The sequence below is a fragment of the Aegilops tauschii genome, chromosome 3, assembly GCF_002575655.3.
Source record: "Aegilops tauschii subsp. strangulata cultivar AL8/78 chromosome 3, Aet v6.0, whole genome shotgun sequence".
Taxonomy (NCBI): domain Eukaryota; kingdom Viridiplantae; phylum Streptophyta; class Magnoliopsida; order Poales; family Poaceae; genus Aegilops; species Aegilops tauschii.
Genome location: NC_053037.3, coordinates 198,091,633 through 198,105,359, shown reverse-complemented (window position 1 = coordinate 198,105,359; position 13,727 = coordinate 198,091,633). Strand labels below are relative to the sequence as shown.

The 13,727-nt window shown below is 51.4% G+C and overlaps 1 pseudogene; it reads right to left on the bottom strand.

Annotated features, from left to right (window-relative positions):
* Positions 1-4,631: 4,631 nt before the first annotated feature.
* LOC109769359 (uncharacterized) lies at positions 4,632-5,934 on the bottom strand (annotated as a pseudogene).
* Positions 5,935-13,727: the final 7,793 nt, after the last annotated feature.

Genomic DNA, 13,727 nt, shown 5'->3' with positions numbered 1-13,727 from the left:
AGAAGAACCTTGATACTAAACCAGATCAAACAAGGGATCTTTTTGGAAATGGGAATATCTAGGATAGGCAGCCAACCTCTTGGAAAGAGCGATGTGCATAGACCGGGTGAGTAGGGATGCAGCTCCGTGGACCGCTCGTCGTGCCTGATAGGTGGTGGTATCACACCCTTCTCAAAGGAACCATACATGAGACTCTTGCCTCATATGGCTCCGTCATGGAATCTGGATCCCCCTTTTCCTTTGACCAACGGGTCCTCGAACCCATGGGGGTTACGAATCATTCATTCATTGATTGATTCAAGGTAGCTTTAGCCATTGTGGGTAGAAGCTAGTCGCCAGAAGCGAAGCAGCGATCTTCCAGGCCGGAAAGGTTCTATGTAATGCCCACGATGCGGCTATATCTCCCACGTGTTGAGGCACGACTTAGAGGCATAACCGCATAGTAGGTATTGTCGCAAGAAGGGTCATCTTCACACAATCCCATGTAATGAACAAGAATGTATCCACACATAGACCGACAACGGTCAAAACCAAATGAAAATAAGATAACCCCAAATGCTAGATCCCCGATCGTCCCAACTGGGCTCCACTACTGATCATCCGGAAAAGAAACATAGTAACGACCACGTTCCTCGTCAAACTCCCACTTGAGCTCGGTTGCGTCATCTGCACTGGCATCGTCGGCACCTGCAACAGTTTTGGTAGAATCTGTGAGTCACGAGGACTCAGCAATCTCACACCCGCGAGATCAAGACTATTTAAGCTTATAGGAAAGGATGGTGTAATGAGGTGGAGCTGCAGCAAGCACTAAGCATATATGGTGGCTAACATACGCAAAGAAGAGAGAGAAGAGAAGCAACGCAACGGTCGCGAAGCTAGAAATGATCAAGAAGTGATCCTGAAACTACTTACGTTCATGCATAACTCAAACCGTGTTCACTTCCCGGACTCCGCCGAAAAGAGACCATCACGGCTACACACATGGTTGATGTATTTTACTTAAGTCAAGTGTCAAGTTCTCTACAACCGGACATTAACAAATTCCCATCTTCCACATAACCGCGGGCACGGCTTTCGAAAGATAATGCCCTACAGGGGTGTCCCAACTTAGCCCATTATAAGCTCTCACGGTCAACGAAGGATAAACCTTCTCCCGCGACAACCCGATCAGTCTCGGAATCCCGGTTTACAAGGCATTACGACAATGGTAAAACAAGTCCAGCAAAGCCGCCCGATGTGCCGACAAATCCCGATAGGAGCTGCACATATCTTGTTCTCAGGGCACACCGGATGAACACTACGTACAACTAAAACCAGCCCTCGAGTTTCCCCGAGGTGGCGCTGCAAGTGGCTCTAGTTTGGACCAGCACTCAGAGGAACACTGGCCCGGGGGTTTAAATAAAGATGACCCTCTTGCTCGCGAAAACCCAAGGGAAAAAGGCTTAGGTAGGCAAATGTAAAACCAAGGTTGGGCCTTGCTGGAGGAGTTTTATTCAAGGCGAACTGTCAAGGGGGTCCCATAAATCACCCAACCGCGTAAGGAACGCAAACTCAAGGAACATAATACCGGTATGACGGAAACTAGGGCGGCAAGGGTGGAACAAAACACCAGGCATAAGGCCGAGCCTTCCACCCTTTACCAAATATATAGATGCAATAATTAAATAAGAGATATTGTGATATTCCAAAATATCCATGTTCCAACATGGAACCAACTTCAACTTCACCTGCAACTAGCAACGCTATAAGAAGGGCTGAGCAAACGCGGTAACTTAGCCAAACAACAGTTTGCTAGGAAAGGATGGTTAGAGGCTTGACATGGCAAATATGGGAGGCATGATATAGCAAGTGGTAGGTAGTGCAGCATAGCAATAGAACGAGCAACTAGCAAAGCAAAGATAGAAGTGATTTCGAGGGTATGGTCATCTTGCCTGCAAGGTTCTCAGAGTTGTCGAAAGCTTGATCCTCGTAAGCGTACTCAACAGGTTCCTCATTCACGAACTTGTCTCCCAGCTCTACCCACAACAAGAACACAAGCAATGGAACCACAATCAATCACGGGAAATGCACAAGCAACATGATGCAATACATGCATGATATGCAAGATATGATATGCGATGCGTATGCGTACTCCAGAAGAAAAAGGATGAACAAGGCAGTAACTTGGCAAACCAAGTATGCCACTGGAAATATGAGATGATTTCGGTCGAAATCGATATAAAGATCACCGGAAACGGATGCACGGTTTGCAAATGGCAAGCAAAACAAGAATGACACAAATCTGCGATTAACAGCATGATAGCTCTTAGAATACATCAAGTAACTAAGCTACAGCACCCCAACATAGCAACAAAGAATATGGAAGTTATCTACAGGAGATGCTTGACAAAAGATGAACACTGAGCTACGGCTAGATCACACCGTAATAGGTTCAAACAAGCATGGCAAAAATGCAAAAGATATCAGCTTCACAGACTTGGTGAAATTACTGGACATGGCTGAAACAGCATCAGGTAGCACTGTTCAGAGCAAGCAATCAACATGCTACAGGAACTTAACATAGCAAAACAAGGCATGGAATTAATCTACTAAAAGCATAGAACAGAAGTCCCTTACTGGCCAGGAGCCAAAAAGGATCATAAGATATGATGGCACCCATGTAAACATAGCAAGTTTCGTTAACAGATTTCAGACTTTGCAGAAAACAGAGCATGGCATTAACAGCATTATAAAGACATCTTGGTGAGCTTGACTCACTAATTACAAAGCAATGCATGAAAAAAAATCATACATACAGTAAGATGGCATGTTTATGAAGCTAACCATGGCAAGAGCAAATACATAGCATGTATGGATCAACTACAACAACCTTGGCAAAATTGAATATCATGTTAACATTCTGCCAGAAATATTTTATAGCAAAAGTAGAGAAAGATTAAGACATGTTAGGGCGCTCCATAATTGCAAACAGGGATATGGACGGATAGAGCACAACTATATCTACAAAACATCCTTACTGAACATACCCAAAATAAGCATGGATCTCACTGTAGACACATAGATACATGGCAACAAAATAACAGCAGTCCCTGGAAACAGAAACATCACGAAGCCTAGTTTGCATGCTTGTGATAGTCACCACATAGATCACAAAAATACATGGCATAAACCTCTGTAAAGATGGCATGGCATAGATCAAAACACCTGTAGAGCTCATGCTCATAAGATGCACACCTCAAATGCAACAAAAATAACAAAACACCAAGTTCTGATAAGTAACAGCAGTAAACATCATATAGCACTCTTGCACCAGAGATTTGGGCATCAAGGTGGACACAAACGAGCATGGAACAATGGAACAAAATGAGGAGCATATCGAGGCGAACATTTCGATATATCATGCGCATGAAACGGAGTAGTATGCAAAGAGTTATGATGCAATGAACATGGCACCAGAATGTTGGAACTTCGGGACTTGGAGAAAAATTCGAGAGGGGGGAAAGTCAACCTCTATTGGATCTGGATCGGGGCGCGCGCAAACCGAGGCGCTGGGGTGAGCTCGCCGGAGATCGAGGACGGAGCCGGCCAGAGGAGAGGGCGACGACGGCCGGAGAGGGAGGAGGACACCGGGGCGCGGGCATGGACGGCGGGCGTCGGCTGGGCGTCGGCGGGCGGCGAGCGGCGAGTGCGGGCGGCGGCGGCGAAGAGCTCGCGGGCGGAGGCGCGCGCGGGAGGAGCTGGGCACGGGGCGGCGGAGCTCGGGCCCGGGCAGGCCTGCCTTGGGCCGCGGCGGGCCGGCGGCGTACGGGCGGCGCGGAGGCCACATGGTGGGCGGTGACTGGTGCGGCTGCGGTGGCGGGTTCGTCCGGTGGCGGCGGAGGGCGAATTTGGTAGGGTTTCATCCGGGATTTTGGACGGGAAGGGTATATTTATAGGTAGAGGGAGCTAGGAGACTCCAAATGGAGTGCGGTTTTCGCCCACACGATCGTGATCGAACGACCGAGAGCATGGAGGTGACTTAGAGGGGTTATTGGGATGTTTGGAGGGGGTTTTTGCTGCAACACACAAAAGGCTTTTGCGGTTACCCGGTTAACCGTTGGAGCATCAAACGACCTCCAAATGGAACGGAACTTGACAGGTGGTCTACCGGTGGTATACCAAGGCCACTTGGCAAAACTCGGTCCATTCCGAGAACGTTTAACACCCGCTCACGAAAAGAAACAAAAGGGTGCGCCGGTGCACGAGGGAGTGTCGGATTGCAAAACGGACAAAGGGGAAAATGCTCGGATGCATGAGACGAACACGTATGCAAATAAGATGCACATGATGACATGATATGGGATGCATGACATGAACAAAATGCAAAACAAAAAACAAAACCCAACAACGGAGGGAATATCATAACACATAGCCTAAAATGGCAAGAGTTGGAGTTACAAATATGGAAATTTACATCCGGGGTGTTACATTCTATTTTTCTAACGCGTAAGCTACCGCAAAATGAATGAAGGAAAAAGGCCTCAGGATTAGAAAGACTAAAGAGGCATGGAGGGCTGGCTACAAGACTACGACTACAATACAAGCCATGAGCGATAGCGAAGCCTTCAACCTTTTTTTTCGAAAGCCCCGCAACTAGCTATCTTATAGCAGATAAGGCAAGCCTACTCAACTAATCTCATGTAAACGCCTGTTCGCTAAAATCCAAATAGAAAAAGACAACTACTTATTAAACATGTAGTTGAGTGCTCCTTCGTTGTTCGGATCTTGACCGAGTCCGAGCTTCCCAAGCTCTATGCTGTTTGGGAACTCAGCAAGGGTCTTACCACCTTCTTGATTGACTATATTTGAGTCTTTTGGGTACTTTAGGATTATATTCCGTGCCGAAGATTTGTGCTTGTGGGCTAGGGTGAATATAGCGGACCAGCGGATCTGGTAGTTGACAATCGTTCGGACTTGGTAAAGGTTGTCGCAGCACCTGTAGTAGGACAGAGGACTTATCGTGATGCCCGCGGACCAATTTACTATGTCTCTGTCGCTGACATTGGTCAAAGAGGCCACGTGGATTGGCCTGGGTCTTCTTCTGCTAATGAGACCTCGATCCCGAAGCCTTCGGAGTATCTTTTTGATAGGCGCCTCTATCTGTATGGGGAATTCGCTGCTGAAAGATCCCGCCCAGTGTCCCCTTCCTTCCCCTGCCGCCTCCTGGCCAAAGGGAGTATACAATTTCTTCTTCATGACACTCATGCCCGATCGTGAGACTGCCTGTTGAACGCCTGATGGCACCTTGCTCTGACCTGAGCTATGCAACAACGAGATCCCCCTCGATCTTTGCCGGATGTGCTTGACGGTCCCCCATAATACGCTAACTTGGGGACTTTTTAGTCCATCTTTTCCAAGAGTCTCCGCTAGTTGAACTGCGTCCAGTAGACAACCTCTTCCGCTCATCCCCTTCATCAGCTCTTTGATAGGGATACTGTAACCTAGGTCCCTAAACTTGGAATGGATGGCAGAGCGTAGGTGGCAGGCAGTTATATGGATACGGTGCTTTACCCGTAGACGCTTCTCCAGCTCTCGCAAGAATTGTATGGGAGTCGTCCTCGGGGGGACTTCTTGAATGACCGTAATGGGGAATTCTATCGTACTCCGTGCAGTTATGGTTGTTGATCCTGCGGAGCCTACCCAAAGGTTCAGACCGGATTGTAGGAAGTGGGTGATACGTTTTTGTATTTCTATGAGAAGAAATACGGAACCCACGATTCCCAGTAGTAAGTCATCGGCACATCGCGTGTAAAAAATCCTTATTAATAAGGAATGGCTTTTAAAGGGGGCCAGCTTACGGGCCAACCCTCTCTCTGACCTGATAACAAGTATCGCCTCCCCGTCCAGCTCTATCAGCAGGCCCCCTCTTTTGCAATACTTAAGAATGTCTCTCATGGCCAAATTCTTATTAAAGCCTTCTCTACCATTGAATTCGGCCTTCGGGGTCAACCCAGCGGCTTCTATGAGGAAGGCGGCGCAAAGGAGGCTCGAGGGCTTGTTAAGGAAGGCGGCTAGGACCGCTGAAGGGGGGAAAATGAAAGGCGTTTTCTGGTCTCCCCTTCGCCTGGGGGTGCTTGTGGGGGGGGTGTCGGTGTCAAAACCGGCGGATCTCGGGTAGGGGGTCGCGAACTGTGCGTCTAGGATCGATGGTAACAGGAGACGAGGGACACAATGTTTACCCAGGTTCGGGCCCTCTCTATGTAGGTAGTACCCTACTTCCTTGTTGATTGATCTTGATGAATATGAGTGTTACAAGACTTGATCTACCTCAAGATCGTAATGGCTAAACCCTAGAAGTCTAGCCTATGAGTATATGGTAATGAATCTGTCCTATCCGGACTATGCTCTCCGGTTTATATAGACACCGGAGAGATCTAGGGTTACATGAGGTCGGTTACATAGGTGGGAATCTTCATAATAGGTCGCCTAGCTTCCCTTCCACGCCAAGTAAAGTCCAATCCGGACACGGGTCTTCGGCCTTCGTATCTTCACAGCCCATCAGTCCGGCCCATGGATAACTGGTCGGACGCCCGAGGACCCCTTAGTCCAGGACTCCCTCAGTAGCCCCTGAACCTGGCTTCAATGACGAGGAGTCCGGCGTGCAGATTGTCTTTGGCATTGCAAGGCGGGTTCCCCTTCTTCCGAACTCCAAGGTGGTCTTCGGATGCGACGATTGTATCCAGACCTGTTAAACACCATGCACAACCGCAGATAATATATATATATATTACACGAGTTCCATCCACTAACAGCTTTCTGCATTACGTCCATTCGGTCACAATTTTGAACTGTTTGTCCCATGTTTCGAGACGCGGTCGGTATTGGCACGTCTTGTCGAAGTAGAGATCATGTCCCCTTATTGCAGGATTCTCATCAATGCGGGCATGGGTAACCCAACCGTGCCGTTTGCACAGTGTTTGGGAATAGGCGAATCTTAAGGCGAGCGAGGAGGCGTTTAATGTTTACTGCCTTTATAAGAGGATAAGGACCCCCTCTTCCTCTTCTCACGCTTTTTCTTCGTCTCCGCCTTCCCGATCTCGAGCTCGAGCACCCAAGTTTTCATCTCCTTTCCACTCAAGCAACCATGCCCGGATCCGGTGGTCAGGGCAAATGGATGGTATCCTCCATCATGGAGGAGGACATTACTGAGCTCCGGGCGGCCGGATATTTGGCAAAGGAGATTGTCCACCGCCTACCGGCTGAGGGACAGATCGTCCCCACGCCGGAGCCCACAAAGAGGGTGGTATTCCTCCCCCATTTCTTCCGTGGGCTAGGGTTTCCAATCCACCCCTTCGTCCGCAGGTTAATGTATTACTACGGGGTAGATTTCCATGATCTGTCCCCGAATTCCTTCCTCAACATCTCAGCTTTTATCGTCGTGTGCGAGGCCTTCCTCCGCATCCAACCCCACTCTGAGTTGTGGCTCAAAGTCTTCAACGTGAAGCCGAAGGTGGTGGATGGCCAGCACGCGGAGTGTGGAGGGGCAATGGTGAGCAAATTGTCCAACGTCTATTGGCCCAAAGGCACCTTCGTGGATACGGTAAAGGAGTGGCAGAAGCAGTGGTTCTACATCACAGAACCACGCGGCACCACCTGGGCCGCAGCTGCCGAATTCCGCTCCGGTGCTCCTATGCGACTCACCTCCTGGGTCGAGAAGAGTCCGGACTGGTGTTCTCCTGACGAGCTTATAGCGCTGCAGACGGGCGTTCAGAGCATGGTAACCAAGAGCGTCAAGCTGGTTGACGTGATCCAGGTGATGTTAGTTCGCCGGATCCTTCCATGCCCGCGCCGAAGCCGCCCGCTGTGCGAGTTCAATCCAAAGAGGCACCGGACCCTGCCGAGGCTCTTCGAGACTACACACGAAGGCGCATGGAAATTGCTCTTCAAGGGCAATGAAAAACCACCGGCCACGGATTTAGACCGTGGTCACGATTGTACACAGCCCACCAGCAAGGTAGGTTATTTTGAATGAGTCCTCAACCTAATTGTTTCGAGGATGATGTCTGAGCTTTTATTGCTGCTCTTTGAGGACTGGACGGAGAGGGCGAAGGGGATCCAGTGTCCGGCTCCGTTGCCCGAAGAACCAGTCATCCCGCGCTTGGCGGAGATGCTAGTGCCGGCGCCATATAAGGCGCCGGAGAAGAAGGCCAAGAAGAAGGCAAAGGGGGCCAAGAGTGGCCTCCGTCGTAAGGGTATTTCGGACGCGGCGTCCGAAGACGACGAAACTCATTCCTCTGTCCCTGAGGATAATGACGGGGAAGAGGAGGAGGAGGAAGAAAACAATCCTCCCCCTGAGGAGAGGAAGAAGAAGAGGGAAGCTCCGGCGCATCTGGAGGCGGAGGCACCCATAAAGGGGAAGGGCGTTCCGGCGGCCAACACCGTGTGGGACGTTGATAGTAGTCCAGAACGATGCCCCCGCACTAAGCCCAAGGGCGCATCATAAGTGATATGGCTTATTTATGCGCGCATCCTACCCTTTCTCTCCATTATCTTGATGCAATTAACTGTACCATTGCAGTCCGGCCCACGACCTAATCCAGCGATCCTCGTCTGGAAGTTCGTTGGCTCCGTCGGAGATGGCGAGCCAGTCGCCACCGCCTGCTTATTCCCCTGGGGCCGGGGACGACACTGAAGTGCTGTCTCGGAGGGCCGATCCAAACCGGGGGGGAGCCCAGGACGCTGTCCGGGAGGCGCCACGAGGCGAAGCCTCCACTGCCGGACGCATGGAGGAAATGATCCCCGTGGGGACTGGTGAGGGGGGCCGCACCCAGCTCGGCCCTCAGCCGAATACAATTCCGGAGACCCATATGGCTCCGGAGTCGGGCGGGCAGCCCTCTTCGAAGGAGGGGGGTGCACTACTTCCGCCGGTGGTCCCTGTCCATCCAGGGGCGCCTGGATAACCTGATGGAGGCGCTACGAGGCGCCTCCGTTATGGACGAGCATCGTGTTCTTATGAGCGCGGTGATCGAGAAGGTTCAGTCCGCCAAGAGTGGACTGAACAAAGCCTGCAGCTACCTGTTGACAGGTTTCGAGGTAAGGGACAGATAAAAAACCTCCTATAGTCAGTAGCCCCTGAGACACTGTCCGGTGCTCGGTAAGAGGAACCGGATGGAGGATCAATCCTCTAGTGTCGGAAACTAACGTGATATGTGTGCATGAGTAGGCGTCGCTGTTGGCCGCGACCTCTCATCCTGCTGAAGTCTCTGAACTGAAGCAGAGGCTAGAGCGGACCGCGAATGAGCTCGGCGAGGTTAGAGTGCGGCTGCAGGAGAAGCAAGGTAAGTAACGTCTTGCTGTGTGTTCGGAAAGTGGAGACGCTGTGTATTGACTGTAATGTCGAAATGTATGCAGGGGCCGCGACCGAGGTCGAGGCCCTGAGGAAGGCCCTGGGCGAGGCTGAGGAGAAGGCTGTCCAGCAGCAAGCCGCCCATAAGAAGCTCAAGGCCCGTGTGAAGGAAATCCAGCAGGAGCTCCAAGATGCAGTGAAAAAATGTGAGACCTTGGAGAATGATGCGTCGGCTCAGAAGGCCGAACTCACCAAGGCTCGTCAGGGTGCGGAAACCGAGCGGAATGAGGCCCAGGCCATCATCCAGGAGATCCAGGAGGCCAGGAAGATCACGGCGGATAAGGCTTTTAAGATGCAAAGCAAGTATGTGGAGAGGCAGTACCTTTTAATAACCCGGGTTCGGAGTTCCCCAGGAGCTTTTGCAGATCTACCACGCAGCGTATCAGATGCTGCAGCGTTCTACCGAGCCGAAGGAGGAGGTTCTACAGAGAAGCTATTCTGGTCACAGTATGCGACGCCGGAGCATCCCGTGTCCTTCACTGATCAGCTGAAGCAGCTGGTGGAGCTGCACAGGGTGGCTGAACTAGCCATGAAGGATTTGACAATCCGGCTATGGCTAGCCGAAGCTATACCCGGCAGCTACTTCGGACTCGTGAGGCAGCTGGTAGAAGCATGTCCGTGGCTGGACGTCGTCAAGCACTCTGCATGTATTGAGGGCGCCCGTATGGCGTTCGCTCGCTGCAAGATGTGGTGGGCAAAGATGAATGCTGTGGAAGTGGCCAACGGGCCGCCGGAGGGCAAGGAGCACTGCACACCTGAGAAATATTTTACGGATGTCATAGAAGAGTCTCGACTTGTGGCAGCTCAATGTTCGCAGGACGTTATTTTCGAATGAATACATTCGTGTTGTCCTTTGCCTTGTATTATAAAAACAAAGCTTTGTTTTGTAATGTAATTTCGTTATGCTTTAAATTGTTTCCTCCTGTGCGGCCGTGTTATATGCAATCTGAGGGTTGGCCAGTCGTCGGCTTCTGCCCTCACGTAATTAGTGCGGAGGTGTTCGGGATGGGATCTAAACAATATTGATCCAATTAAATGGTCCTTGAAGGAGTTGTTTAGTGCAACGAATAAGGCAATCAGACTATACGACTTAAACACCCTCACTTAGCCATAGGAGTTTTATAATTAAGCAAGTGCGCAGCCCCTGGTCCAAGCCAGGGTGCTGTCAGCATCTGATCGGGAAGTGCCGATCCTTCGCGTGACGCGGAAAAAATCTCCCACGATTTTGTAACCCTCGAACAGCTGACCGGCTCTCGCCGTATCATGACAGTCAGTTTTCGGCTTTCTCTACTGAGGTGCTCATCCGGTCAAGGCCAGGGCACAATCGCAGTAGTTCTCCCTTTACTACCCTAGCCGATAGGGCGGAACGTAGGATAGCAAGGACAGGAGCCGGGCAACCCAACTATTGACCAAAGACATGATTCGGAGCCAATGCATATAATGCTAAATTCGGGGTGCCGAACTTATATATAAGAAGTGTTTGGTCTTTGCTGCCGTATTGCGGGGTGATAAGCAGCCCCTGGTGTTGGGGATATAACTATTAGGTATGACCCGCCCAGGAGGGGCTGGGTTATACCAACGAAGACTTTCGAAGCCCAAGACCAAGCTTGAAGATGGCGGTTCAGTTAAGGGCCCAAAGCCCAAGGGCGATTCAAGGCCCATAGTGATAAACCGCCATAATGGTATTACTTGTATTATAAGGCAAGATTAACTAGTCACCGAGCCGGACACTGTTTATGAGCCGGCCGGGACTCTGTAGGCCACCCGGCGTCAACCCGTGTATATAAGGGGACTACCCAGCGGCTGCTTAGGGCGGGTAACATCAAATCGAGAGCTAGGTTAAGCGGATTCGCTCCCTGGTTATCGAGACATACATAATCCCACTCAAAACTGGATCGTAGGCTTTTACCTTCACCGCAAGGGGCCGAACCAGTATAAACCTCGTGTCCTTTGTCCCGATTAACCCCTTCTTGCTTCCTAGTTGTGATGGCTCCACGACTAAGTCCTTTCACTAGGACATCTGCCGTGACAATTCCACGACAGTTGGCGCCCACCGTGGGGCCAGCGCACGGTGGATTTGAGTTCTTGAAGGGCAGCTTCGAAGGGCTCAAGGGATACGCTATGGGCCGGATGACCAAGAGTCGTCGCGGCAAGCTCTACATCGACGATGCAGGCTGGGGCCTCGACGCCGGCTCAATCGAGTACGGGTACTGGGTCCCCTTCGGTGGAATTCACGTCTTCATCGGCCGGATCAGCGAGCCGGGCCCTGAGCCGGACTTCTGCACCGACATCGTCGAGATGGCTCAGTGTGTGAGACCCACCCAGGCTCCGCCCGCCATGAAGCGTGCCTTCGTGGGATGCATCCATGGAGGGGAACTTCCTGAAGGATCCATGTCTGGCGGTGAGACGGCCATCTATTTTGACGGTGAGTCGTCCATGGGAGAGATGGATTCGTTGTATCAACTACAAGACGGCGGGCTTGGGGGCTATTCCGATGGCAACAGTATTCCGGACCCCTTTGAGCCGCCGAGCAGAGTAGGGATCTTCATGGCCGGCACTCAACCAGGTCAAAACTCTACAACTGCGGCAGCAATAACCTCCGGGTCAGTGGCAGCCGGGGCAGGAGGCCCTGTGCGCCGGTTCATGTGCTGATTGATCTCATGGATAGACTGACAACCCTGTTAACCGCCACAATTAATCCGGCGGATCAGGCTGAGCATGATTTAGAGGTGGTTCGGTTACATGAGGAGATAGCACAAGCCAAGGAAAACTTAGCAGCTGAGGGCACCAAATTGGCTACGGAGCGGCGGCTTTGGATGCTCGAGCCTAGCAGCTTCAATAAGAAGCGTTCCAGCTTACGATGGATCTAAACGCATCAAATGAGGTCATGAGGAGAAGGCACCCGAAGTCTCAATCCCGTCTGCCTTTGATTTACGATCCTAGAAATCTCTTCCGCACACCCGGTGCAGGTCCCAGTAATCCGCCAGAGGTAAACCCGGCTACGACGCCCGGAGCTGGGGCACCGGTTCAACCACGGGTGACGGAACCTCCCCGAGTGAACACTGCTCCACCTCAGTATGTGCCAACGCCACCCGGTCATTATTCTAACCCGCTGGAGAACATGATCGCTGTGGCAGCGCGATTGGCGGCTCTCCCGGTGGAGGGCGACTCTCCGACGGCGGTTGAAACACGAAGGTCAGAGAACTTCTTCAGACGGCTCTGGTACTGCAGGAGGCATACTCTTACAGTCGAGACAGGATTCATTCGACCCCTCGTCCAAGCCGGAGCCCGAGTTACCGTAGGCATATGGACTCTGCGGCAGTTTCAAGAAACATCCGGCGTCGTGATCAGCCAGGTGGGCGAGACCCGGCGCGAGATGGTGTCCCTAACTTGGCTAATCAGGATAGGGTACGCCAAGAGGCTGAGCGAGCGGCTCAGCAGGCGATGGAGCAAGCGGCTTAGCAGGCGGCTCACCAAACCTTCCCGGCTTATCCGACGACTTCTATTGAGGCAGGCGTGGCCACAAGAACTGGCGGTGTTTCTTGTTTGGTGCCGGCTCTGCGTAATGAACGTTTACCCAAGGATTTCAAGGGACCTCGGAAAGTGCCAAATTACACAGCTGACTTGCAGCCTGGGGCGTGGATTGAAAGCTATGAGATGGCCATGGAACTGTTAGAGGTCAGTGGCGCAGCAATGGCCAAGTACTTCACTATGATGCTGGATGGAACGGCCCACCTAATTCCACTGGGTCCTGGGCCGAGTTAAAGGCCCGGTTTATTCAGAACTTCAAGGACACATGCAAGCAGCCTATGTCGATTGTGGATTTGACTAATTGCAAGCAAGAGGAAGTTGAGTCTACGACCCATTGGGTGCGCCAGGTGAAGGAAATAATACATTCATCTGATAAGATGGATGCTGGTTCAGCAGTCTTCATGTTGGAGAAAAGTTGCCGTTTTAAACCTCTGAAACAGAAGCTGGGGCGGCTCAAACGCGATTGCAATGACATCGGCCAGCTAATGGCGGCTCTAGTCAAACACGCCGACTCTGATAGTACCAAGGATCCCACGTTTGACGAAGAGAAGACAAGGAAGGGAAAGAAGAACGGCAACGCTAAGGGTCTTCAGCATAACCCGGCGAATCAAGGAGGTAATAATAAACGAAAGGCTGACGGTAGCTCAGAGTTTGTGGCTAATACACAGGGTAATAATCAACGACGTAAGGGGAGGCCACCTCCTCGGTCTGGCGGGTCAGGTCCTACCCTTGAGCAGTTGCTAAATGAGCCCTGTCCAAGGCACGGTACCCGGGAGAAGCCAGCTACTCATCTATGGAAAGACTGTACGAT